Raw genomic sequence first — 13,531 nt, forward strand, 5'->3', positions numbered from 1 at the left:
TGATGGTGGTGATGATGGTGCTGAGTATCACTAACCGCCACAGCAGCCGTATTTAACTCTTGCATCGCACAAACCATTTCGTGTGGAAATTATTCCTAATTTTAAAAAAAACTTTTTTTTTTCAGATAAAAAAATTTTTCCTTTCTTTTTTTTCAGTATCCACAAACGAATTGACACTTGAATAAGTGGTTTGCTAAAATTTTTTATAAAGGAACATAATTTTTCTTTACAATTCTCATTTTAAAACCCGCCAAAAAGCTTCTTTTTGCGAAATGAATTAAAAATAACCGCCAAGCAGGTTTCTGACTTTTTAAAGACCCGCCTTTTCTTTCAAAAAATTTTTTTTATTCTTCGCATCAACACTGAACGGTGACGCTTTGTTATAAAAGTTTTAAAGTCTGATTTGTGTGATATTCTTTTTTTTTTTTTTTGTTTATTTGTATATAATAAACTTTCTTAGATGCTATTTCACACGCAAACACGTCCGTTTAGTTTGACTGACAATTTAAAATTAGACTCAGTTAGTTAGACTTTCAAACTTTAAACTTTTAAACTTTTTTTCAGTTCTCAGCAAATTCAAAAAGCCACTCAGGGACCTAGAGAACAAGGAAAATTTTTTCTCGCAAACTCAAAAAGCCACTCCGGGGTCTAGGGGGTATTCATGGAAAATCTACAGCAAAGTAAATTGGTTAAAAGAATAAATTTTACTCTGAGAAAGAAATGTCTGTTCTCTTTTTGTCTGTTAACATAGCTTACGTATTTTGTTGTTGGATTGTACTCGCATCTTAGACTTGAATTGTTTATTTGTTAAAGTACTCAAAATACATATCCATTCACTCATTACTTAATGCTCTGCTTCAGCACTCACTACTCGCTTTTCTGTGGAAAAGTGGCGAGTGCAAATTTAACACGTGAGTTCGCTCTTTTAGTTTGTTTTTATAATGAATTTGCTTCAAATGTTGCATGTGCGTATGTATGCATGTGTGTATGTGTGCATGCCATGAATGCATGCATGCGGACTTGTACGTGTATGAATGTAAATGTGTGCGATTAAGCGTAGGTTCATTGCATTGCTAATATTACTGTTGCTGTCGCTGTTGCTATTATTGCTGTTGCTACTACTATTTCTGTTGCTCTCGATGTTGTTGTTTCTGTGTTAGTTGTTAATTTGCATATGCATTTTGTTTTATTATGCATTAAATGGTGTGTGCATGTGTGTGCATGTGTGTGTGTGTGTGTGTGTGTAACATAGAATAAAAGAATGAGTGGCAAGAGAAGGCAAGTCGTTGATAGATCAGAGCAAGTGGAAGGAGGCAAGGAGCACTTTATGTTGGTTATTTGCAGTCGTCAACCTCGCGCTACATTAAAATTATTTTATGGGGTAACAGAGGACATTCACATTTTGCCAAGAAATACACATACACAGTTCAAGAAAATGCATAACAAAAGAATTAAATTCAAATCTGTGCTTGCTAAGTAAAATTAACGCTTGTTATCAGTCCGAAAAATGAAATCGAAAGACAATAATTTGCTATTAAAATAAATCAATGATTGAAATAATTAATTAACTCTTTTATCGTGAGCACTTTGCTGTATCATCGTTATACTTTAAACAACATCACTGTATAATTAAACAAATTGGAGCACTTTGCACTTCATCGAAATTCATATTCGTTCACATTCACATACAGATGCACACACGCTGCACACACACCCATAAACGCAAAGATGAAATGCATATGAATAAAAGCCAATAAAAATATTGTACCCAAATCCTAAGGATAAATAACTGCGGCAATTTACGGGGAGTGTCGATGGATAATAGAGAACTATGGCGATGAAAAAGACCCCACCAACCATCCATGTATAAGATCGGCAATAACAGCATACCACAAAAATATATAGCAAACGCACACACACAAACACACACACACAAACACACACACATCCATACATCCATCCATCCATCCATCCATCCATCCATGCATACATACATATACCAGCACAAACGCACGCATTTACACATACATTAATGCATACAAATGCATTCAGATACAAATAAACTATTGTATGTTTGTATATAGTCAATGTGCGCGAGCTGATTGTCAGTTCATCGAACTCGCCATTGTCGTGACCTACATATCGGTCAGCAACCTCGAAATATAGAGCTCGTTTAAACGTATCAAACATTATCGTTTACATACTGACAAACGCACACTTTTATGTACATAAGCATTAAACACAATACCATTGAGTTTTATTTTTATGGTACTCTCGTGTTCTCTTCTTCCTCTCTTACTATCTCTCTCTATTTCTCTATCTCTTTCTTAATTTTCTGAGAGAACGTTTACAGGTTACTTATGAGTCGGATTGCATTGCATCGCTTCGCATCATGTAGTAGGTATATGTATTTTGTCTAGGCGCACAACATAAAATGCATTTCTAGAATGTTTCTGTCTTCAATTGTATAACTAATAAACGAAATGCATTTTGATATAGTTCGCGCTTTATTGTATGAGTTAACTAGCGTTCAATGACCCACAAATATAATAGTAACAATATATATAGAAAGGGGTAAGTGACTGCTTAGGATAGATGAACGTACATTAGGCATAGATTTGCGTTTTATTGCTGCTCTTATTATTATGCATTTTAAGGTTGAATGAAAAATAATTCGCACTCTCGGACTATTTCTCACACCCATCATTTACTATTATAGGAATAGATTGATTTCATTAAAATATTAAAACGCACAATAGTAGGCAACAAAGATCATTTAAATTTTAAGTTTGTACGTATGTACTGACTTCATCAATACTCGGCTCTTATACGTGCCATAGAGTTTATTCATGCCATTTATATGATATTCGGCGGCGATAAAGCGATCGGAATTTTTGACAAGAAAGAAATGCAAATCGCTGTGGTGAGCTTTCTATAAACAGAAGTCTGAAATTCTTTCAAATAAATCACATATGCAGATCTGGAGATTAAAAAAGTCAAAATAAATTCTTGTGTAAAAATGTGTGGGAATGATTGGCTTGAGAATTTTTTTTTTCTAAATGACGAGCTATTCAAACGATGTCACATGTACGCGTAGGCACGGTTGTGGTCAGAAAGGATTATAGTTAGAGTAGGGAGAAAAAAGTGAATAATATTTGTGTGCGTTCCATTCGAAAGTGGAAAGTGAGTTAAGCTTACTCACTCAATAACGATTACTTTTAGTGTTGTTCTCGTTACACGAAATGCGATTAAGAAAATATGTCCACGTTTAAATAAGTGCCTATGTAAAAACCTTAGGAAGAAAAGAATTGTACGCATCGCCGTGACATTGCAAAAATTTGTATCATACTTAGCGCTAGTTATTTTAGTTGACTTTTTTCGTTTGCCTTAAGCTGACCCACGTTGTGTACGCATGTATTAATTCACTACATTAATTTTGGCCCCTTAAAGAATGGTTAACTCTTAAATACTTTCGTCTTTCACACAAAAGATATTGCGGGGCGCATGTAAATGTCTCTAGGGTTTAACGCACATGCACATCGGTGAATGTTTAACTTCGCCGCGCTCAATGGCGCTCAGAGTGAACACCACGCAAGTCATTGTTTCCTAGCACCTGAAGTTACACTTTTCTAACCCAATATTAGTTAATATTACTTAAAATTTTAGTATTTATACACATATAAGGAACAGGGTTGTACCTGACATTTCTTACACCAGAATACCTTTGATAAAATCAACAACACTTTACATATTTTACAGCTTAATCGGGCATTACCACGGTCGAACTTTTAAAGTTTCCATAAATTTGAGTTTGCCTACGTCGGAAAGACAACATCGTATAGTTTTAGCATTAAAGCTTTGAAAAATCTTAAAAAATCGTAGTTACTGATATTTTTAAAGTCACTCTTCTGTTAAGAACACTTTATGTCATTAGTCATGTATATTATTGGTAAATAAAAGTTCCTCGGAATTGTGCTGCACTTTTTTCATTTGATATATAGTTTGGACAAAAGTCACTGAATTTTGTTACAATTAATTTCAGTTTCTTAAGGTTAATAACATCGCAAAAATGGTTACCTGAATTTAATTTTTTCTTCTTTTCTTCTATTATAACTTGAAGATATCTAAGCTAACTAAAACTTACCATTCCCTGACGTTATTCTATGGAAGAAAACAACAACGTGAAGCGCAAAATATTCAAAAAGAAAGAAAAATAAAGAACTGAAGAAAGAAGTATGCTTAAAACGTGTTTTTAAAGAAAGTGAGAGGAATTTCATGTAAATATTGGTTGATAAGTACGATTTTCTCTACGTTTTTATACAGCATCGTCAGCCGCATTAATATGTATAAAAGAGAGCGCACAGATTGCATATCGTGCAAACGTGTGTCGCGCATATGACATAAATAAAGATTGCATAAGAGTAAAAAAAAAAAAAAAAAAAAATAGAAAAAAATCGTTTTATTTTCTAACGCATTTATTTATAGAATTATATTAAATTATATAATATACTAGAAAATATTCTTACATTATTAATGGAGAAATTTTTTCAAAAAATATGATGACAACTTTTGTCATCAAGTCTTCAAGCATTCAAGTATTCCTCTATCTTCCAAATCAAACTTATAATTTTAAGCAAAGTTTATAATTATTTTTTATTATCTGTCGCATACTATTTCGGGAGATCCGTGACTCTTTTTTAATATTACATTTCTGTTAACTATAAAGTAAGCTGTAGTAGTTTTCCTATATAAATTTAGATACTATATTTGAGAGTTAATGAGAAAAAAAGTTAGAGAACTCTATCATAAATAAGTGTGCAAAAAAAACGATTTGCTTCTTTGCTTCTATATAGATAAAAAGATAGATAGATAGATGGAGAGAGAGAGAGAGAGAGAGAGAGAGAGAGAGAGAGAGAGAGAGAGAGAGAGAAAGGGTCAAGCACGCACATTGATCAAAATTTTTTTCCTTCGACAATCGATCAATTTGTATACAAATTTGTACCGCATTTTTGAAACAGTCACACATTTAAACCATTTGTTTATCCATCAGCATATTATAAAGGAACTTTCGCAATTGACAGTACTATTGCTTGATATGCAAAGCAAAATGTTTTTCGGTTCTTGACATATTCACATTTTTTTTTTTTTTTTTCTATGTGACCATTTTTGCTTTACTTTTTTGAGATTTCTTATAGATTAAAAAAAATTATTGTTATATTTTTTTCATTTTTTTTTTTTGGTTTACGGTTCCATACGTGAGATATGTGTTGAAAATTCCCTCCATTTTGCTAATTCCTTTACTTTGCTCTAGGAATTGTTTTGCGCAACAAATGTACAGCAGCTCTCTGAGAAAGCACTCAGCACAAGAAGAAGGAAAAAAGAAAAAGAAACCAGAACTTTCTCTCTCTAGCTCAACAATTCTGTCAGCGTACAGGAAATTAGCTCATGCATACGCATATATATACATTATGAAAATGTAGAAATCTATACCACTAACCACAACCGCTTTCATAGCCGTAGAACTGTAAGGTTGTGAACATAACACTCATGGTGATGATTGTGTTGACGATGATGTTCATGATGATACATGCAATCATTCGTTATTGAAGTAAAGCAACAACACGAATATCAGCATAACTATCTTTCATACAAACATTTTTATGCACAAAAAGTTTATTGAACTTTGACGAAGAGACTTAATGTTGTCCATCTATCTATATATATACGCATATACACTACATTTTGTAGCATGTGCAGGAATGTGACGTCAATATTACAAATGTATATATATATACACACATGCATAAACATGTTTACATACATAAATAGGTGCCCATGCTTGATGCTGGTGAAAAGTGTGCAAATACTACGTCAAGAAGAAAAACGAAGTTTTATGACATATCTATATACCGATGCTCTTACGGCGTACATACATACTCGTAACGCAACATAAAAATGCTTATAAGCGCATAAAAAATGCTTATAAGCGTATCTTACTTAACGGGCTCTCTCTTCTATTCTCAGATAGCAATTGTCTTAACTTTGGTTGTGACGAAGAGGATTTCAGTTATTACGTTATGAACTTTTTGCTTTACGCTTGTATTTATGCTGCGGGAATTATTAGTTTTTGAGCATTTTTAAACACTTTCGCTTTTTTTCTTTTTAATGTTTTATAAAAAGCTACTAAATAATTGCATTTTACACAGTTGTGTGGGTGTACTCGTATACAAATCTACACATATATACATATACATATATACATACATACATGTATGCATATATACGTATGGATATACGCCCTTTTAAACAATGTTCATTAAGCCAAAATGCATGTATTCAACACCATTGAGCCGCCAATGCGCAATTGAGTTGATCTAGGGCCAGTCAACTGCTTCTTGTCTAACTGCGTTAGTTATTCGAAGGAGCTTCGTCGATACGACATGAATCTAACTATGCATGCATATATATAAGGTAGGACGATAATACACTTATAAATATAGTCCTCAAAATGCACGTTTCCATATACATGAACAAATGTGCGGAAAATTATGATATACTCCGTTTAATTTGCGCTTATAAGCAAGGTGACTAAAATTTTTTGTAGAAAAAAGTACGCATTTGTATTTTTGATTTAGGAATATTTTGCTTCACTCCGCTGTTCAGTTGTTAAAAGAGATGAAGTGCGCTGTCTACAGGCGTACTGTTTTGGACACTTTATTATAAACAAAAACGACAATTCAAAGCGTTCGCATACATGTGCCCGTGTATGTGTGAACGTTACTAACTAACTAACAAGCAAACAAACAAACTATGTATAAAAGTATAAATGAAGGAGAAATTGCACTTAGTCAAGTTTGTAATTGAAATGTTAACATTACGGTCAATGGCTTTGGTCATCATCACAGAAACGTTGTTCAAACACACATAACGCAAAATGTCAATGCCCTCTTAACGTACGCGCGGACAAACAGGTATGTGTGTGTGTGTGTGTGCGTGTGTGTATACCTGCAATGGCTTCTCTGATTACAATTAAAAGCAATGATTTCAGCTTTTTAATGAAGTTTAAACAATAAATAAAGATGCAGGCATACACAGAAACCCTCACGCACATACACACATCAACATATTATCAAAACTTTGTTTTAATCAAACAAATTTTTAAAGTTTTACAATTAAGTGGTTTTGAACTGCACTTGTACGCCATGCATTTTTACCTGCGCACTTACATCTGTCTGTATATAAATATTTTTTACTTCAGTCTATGAAGTGCCGAAAATTGCTTGATGAGATATCTTCCCAATTTTGAGTTCTTCGTATTCTTTAGTTATTCATTTTTTAGGATCTTTTTGCAGCTGTTTATTTAGTTAGGACCATCCCTGCTTGAGAGCATATTTCATTTTGTGTGGATGTAGTTATACATGTATTCTTAATCTCGAATACATTTACACATATGTGTGCATTGGTACATGCGGTACCTAAATGCACATGTTCGCATGAACGCGCACATATATATATATATATACATATATGTAGAATACATAAGCAGAAACGCTGCCTTTGGCGTCAGAATTGAGGACTTTAAACTCTTATGACCTTTCTTGCTTAGTAGTACTCTAAGTAACTGTGCGACCACATGCAAAAATTGAGGCAGAAGTTTAGCAAACAAATATAAAAAAAGAAGTAAGGTTTTTGTTAGAATTAAATATTGAAAACATGCTCCGAATTAATTTTTGACTCTCCCGCTTTTTCTCTTTATAAATTTATTTTCGAGAGATTCAAAGTTACCTTAGATTTCCTCTTTTTCTTGGTATTGCTTTCAAGCTATTTGATTTATTGATAAGTAAAATATTATCAGTAATTTTTATCTTCACTTCGCTAACAAATTTTCTCATTTTCTTCGCATATTTCGAAAATCCATTTCAAATCTCCCCAAGACGAAATACGAGCATGCATGCTATATAGCCGTAATTGTTGTCCGTGTCTCCGCAAATTTTATGACCGACACAGTCGCAACTATGGCTATAAAAAAAACAAAATTGAACCTATTTTTGACCAATTATTGCGTATCGTGTTGAAGAATATGGATGTAATCCGCGCATAAACGTTCGAATTTTGAAAAAAATTGTTATAGATATTAAACAACGGCAATAAAACAGCTTACAGTATAAGCATATTTCAAAATTACGGCAAGCCTGATAAGCCATTTCAGTTTTGTGGATTGGTCTTTCATTTTTTTCCAGATTAAAGTCGTTTTGTGAAGGCAAAAAACGACTTCAAATTTTCTTCTTAAGTGAATCACTTTCACCAAAAAGCGAGTTTGTTTTTCTGAAATTCACGAAACGCTACATGTATGCTATATATTATAATGACTGATGATACCTGCCGAAGAACTCAACCGAACAATTGTTTTGCTTGCCCGGTAGGGTAGATGTAAAAAAGGTTTACAAAATTTCAATATGAATGTTCTTAAATTCCAGATATGTTTTTAATCTCCTGCTTTCCGAACTTGGAAATGTTTATAATAAAATGGTAGAGTTTAGAATAAATGGTATGAAAAGGATGTATCGGACGAATCTCTACTTGAATATATCTTTAATTTTGTTCATTTTATTTCATTGACAAAATTTATTACCTTCACTAAAACCTCAATAACTCATGGCTTTATCATCATTATTTTCATCATCACCATCATCATTTTCATCATCTTCGTCACCGTCATCACTACCTACTGAATATAACCAACCACCCCCTGCTCTAAGCTTATAAACAACGAATGCGTTAGCAATTGTGAATAGTAAGAGTTTCAGCGTACATATATACAAGCATAGTTGTGTATGCGTGTGAGATATTTATTTATACCTTGATGTCATTGGAGTTTATTGCGCTAAATTTTATTTTTGTTGTTTTTTCTGTTGTTACCAGCCAGGGGTTGTTGTTTGCTTTGACCGAGTTTCCGTTCAATGACCGACACACACACACTAGGCATTCGAACACGTACAAGAACACAAAAAAAGAAGTAAAGAAAAGGAAAGAAACAAAACAAAACAGAACAAAATTACAGAACATAACAGTCAGCTGCCGATGTATGCTTTTGTGTGCAGAGTTGAGTTCATTTGGTTTGATTCGTTTTTCCTGCTTGCTTGGCAAAACACGAAAGCACAACATTTTAATGTAATAACGACGTTTGATCTATTGTTTCGCATGGAGTACATGGAGCTCAGGCCGTAACAGCCATTGTAGCAGCAGTGGCAGCAGCAACAGCAGTAACAATCCTAGCATAATACATGCAAAAGGAAAGCAGAAGATAAGATGATGTTTATATAAAAGTCGTTTCTTTTCAGTAGCTAACAGAATTGATCCGTTCCACTGTTAATTGAAAGCAGCAATAGTAAAAACATTTTCCAGCAGTAACAGCATTAGGAACAGAAGAGGAAATAAATGTATATTTGCGGGTGGCTGTTTGGCTGCTTAAGATGCGTGTATGCACACAACATGACTATGTAACCTTAAAAAGTTTTTGTTGCACTGTAAATGAAACCAATACGTTCGGCTTCTGATTAAAGATTTCATACATTACCCAAGCAGCAGGCAGCGACAGAAGCAGCAAATAAATATGTTGAGATGTTGCTTGAGCAAAGGGTTCAATGAACGGAGCTCAGTTATATTAACAAAAAAAGAAAAAAAAGTTCGTTAAAAAAAATAAACAAAAAAATCTCATCGAAAAGGAAAAAAATTGAAGGATAATGAGATAAAACTTTTACTTATCCAGGGCTGTATAAAATTTTTACATATCGACAGAACGCAAACGTATCATAACTAGATTTAAATTTTCATTTTTCTCGTCGTTAGTGCTTTTGTGGCGTTTATGTTTTTGAAAATTTGTACGAACTGCACTGCTTGTAAAGATTGTTGAACCCACGTTACATGTTTTTATAGTTCATTTTATTTTGTGCTTCTCTCTTTTTTTGTTTTGCTTCACTTTTTATGATTTGTTTTATAAATTAATTGCGTTTTAAACTTGTTTTCTAATCATTTGTATATGAGAAACTATAAAATTGTTGTTTTTGTTGTTTTTTTCGTTCTTTTTCCAGTACTTTTTGTAATGTAAATGACTCATAGGATTGTCATATAAATGTTTTTTGGTTCGTTTGATTAATAAGTATGTCGTGCAGTACGTTGTTTCTTATCGTTTTAAAGGAAAATCATTTATATATAAGCCTATGTGTGGATAAGTATGCATGCGATATTTAAATATTTATATCTATATATGCGCTGGTGCATGGGTGCGTAAGCTCTATCCGTGTCTCCATGCAATTGTTAAGCACCTGGTCTTTATCGAAAGACTTCAAAAATTAGGGCATTCTTTCGCAACCGACGCTCATTTAAAGGAATAAATGACTCATTGCAAAGTCAGGATTTTTTTTACAAACATTTTCATTTATTTATTTCGTTATTTGGTTTCAATATTATTTACAGCCAAACAAATGGTTTGCGTGTACCGAAAAACAATAACAACACTAATAATTTGTTAATTCCCTAACGTATATTTTGCTAGATACTTTTGTCACAACTGCAAGCTTTTATTAAAAATGATTGAACTGGATATATTTTTAAAGACATTTATCTGCCAACACACGTCTGATCACAGAGTGGATATAAAAATGTATTATAGTTTATCACTGTGTTGAAGTGATTTAACTTTGACGAGTTCTTGCTCAGACCAGTTTTATGCTCTTATGGAGAGAATACTAAAGCCTTCGACGTCCATCATCAACCCGTGAAGAACAGACTTTCGTAAAATATTCTTGATCTCTGAAATATTTTTTATCAACTGGTCCCGCAAGCGACACTTGGAAGTCCTCAACTACGCAAATTCTTTTAAATAATTACTTTCTCTTTCTAAGCCACGACTATCAAGATTATTCTCGAATTGCATGCGCAATAGTAAGCTTACATGTTGTAGGTTTCAAGGCTTTCTACGATCGTTCATATCTTGAAGAAGCAAACAAATGAATGCGCGTATCGTCCCATAGTGATTTCAAGCTTTTAATGCTTGTTCCTTGGATCTTCTTTCGCATATTTCTGTATGTTACTCGTAAGAATTTCAAACTGACACACCCTTCTTTTTTGATGATAAGTGCGCAAGTGCGAAAGATCGATTAACAATCAATGCAATTAACTTAAAGACGAATATATCATGTTAATATACCAGAACCATTCCTATTGCCAATGTTGCTTTAATGGAAAATGTGCCACAAGCGAAAGATGTTTCGTTTGTCTTGCCATTTACGAAACAAAACAATATATATATATATATATATATATATATATTTATCTTTTGTCGTTAAAAATTTAATAGCATATGAATACCCTCAATTATTATTTTTTTCATAGAACTCCCTTAAATTTCTTTAGGTTTTATTGACATCAATAAATGGTTTAAATATCTTGATAGCAATGCGAGAAAGTAAAAAGATTATCGCAAGCCGTAGCTCTTCATTACATACCTTACATCGCCCTATAGGTAATCGAAAAGTGGTCTGAATCAAAGCATTTTTAAAAGCTCTTTGGGCTAAACCAGTTCAATGTTCAATTAAAATGTCTCAAAAATTGGGAACTGTAGATTGAGCATAAGAATCGAGAACTGATGGATACACAAACGAGATTAGAGCTGTTCGGAAAATGATTTCGAATTTTGCACTTGAGTCGAAGATGACAAGGTTGCCACCACATTTAGGTATGCCGCCAAATGTCGTACGCTAAGGATTTCCATTTTGCACTTTTAGCAGCAGAATTTGCTAAAGGACTGAAGGAAAAAGTTTGTTCGTCGGCCGTTAAGTTTTAATAGCAAAATTCTAAAAAAATTGTTATTCGTTTAAGCGATTTGGTTTAATCAGAAACTTCTTCTAGTATTTCATCGAAAACTCAAGTCATTTCAATCCTCAAAAAATTGAAAAAGTTCAAACATAATCACAAATAATTGCTCTCATAACGAGGAATTATTACAACCTCCAGCTTTTTAAAAACCATAATTCTCGTATACATATATATATTCTCTGTATGTTCTCATGTGTATGTATATATATGCATATATATGTATATATATATATATATATATATATATATATATATATATATATATATTCATATATATATATTCATATATGTCTATATGCACATACACGCTTTATTCTACTACTATTTAATTCTGTTTTGCGCTACGGCCAACAGCGTCAAGCTCTAGCCAAAGTTTAGGTCGCTAGCGTTCAATAACCTCGAAAAAAAAACATTCTATGAGCGCTTTCGTGTGTATTTTTGTATTTGCGTGTATTTGTGTGTGTGTTTATGTATGGTACAAAAATAGTACAATCAAATTCTACAATTACAACAACAGGAGCAATAACAGACTAAGCAAAAAAAAAACACACACAAATACGAAAACAATGCAAGGGAAGCAACAACCAAAATGCAATATGAGTGAGAAATTCTTTTTTATTCTATTTACTTTTTTTTTATTTTTTTCAAAATTCTGGGTGAGTGCAACAAAATAAAAGCACTCAAATGTTGGTTGTATGTGCAAGTTATGACATGCGCTTTAAAGTTTTTGTTTCTTAGGTTCCTTGCAGTATTATAATAACTGTTAAGAAGAATGAATTTGTAATTAAAACAACTGGTTTCATTAATAATTAACTAAAAATTTTTTTTTCTATTTTTTTTTATCAATAAATTAAAGAAGATTTGATGCTTTTTATAACACTCAACTTCAAATTGACACAAATAATTGTACATTTAATGTAACAAAACTTTTCTTAACAATTCTTCTTGCTATTACTCTTATCAGTTCGAAAATGTTATTGTTTTTGTTTGTTTGCTTATTGTCTTTTGTTTTACTTTGTTTTATTATTATTATTAAATTAACCTAGTTATAATATACATGGTCAATAACCTCAGTGATCCTACATGACTTATGTTTATGTGCGTGTGCATGTGAGTAAGCGCACACTTATTTACGTGTGTATACGTACATTTTAAATTTATACATCTATATTAACTTTTATTTTGTATGTGGTGTATGTTTGTACGTATGCTTGTGTTAGTACATCTCAATAGCTGTATATCAGGCGTGCATTAAAATATAATGAAGTGCATAATTTTAACGTTTAGGCAAATAGAAATGCAAGAATTGCATATCTATGTGTATTATATATATAAGCTTACTAACGCCTATGCATTTACGCTCGCACAAGAATACGTCATCACTGTTATATCACTCTATATATATATATATATATATATATATATATATATACTATATCATTATATCATTATAAGTTCAATTGTGTATGAATGGACATGAATCAGTCAGTCAGGCAAAATCGTTTTTAAGTTCGAAGTTTAGTCATTTTGTATATAGTATTCTGATATGCAAAGTCGCTTAATTTTATATTATGTTTACCTGAGCATTTGCATGCGTACGTGTACTCGTATATATATATATATATATATATATATATATATATATATATATATA

At 32.4% G+C, this 13,531-nt stretch overlaps 1 protein-coding gene across 1 annotated transcript in view; it reads right to left on the reverse strand.

Moving 5' to 3' along the window:
* The window catches only part of LOC119645243 (ecdysone-inducible protein E75), a 129,791-nt gene that overhangs the window by 31,371 nt on the left and 84,889 nt on the right, over positions 1 to 13,531 (reverse strand). The gene's annotated exons all lie outside the window — the stretch shown is intronic.

This window comes from Glossina fuscipes, unplaced genomic scaffold (genome assembly GCF_014805625.2).
Source record: "Glossina fuscipes isolate IAEA_lab_2018 unplaced genomic scaffold, Yale_Gfus_2 1, whole genome shotgun sequence".
NCBI lineage: Eukaryota > Metazoa > Arthropoda > Insecta > Diptera > Glossinidae > Glossina > Glossina fuscipes.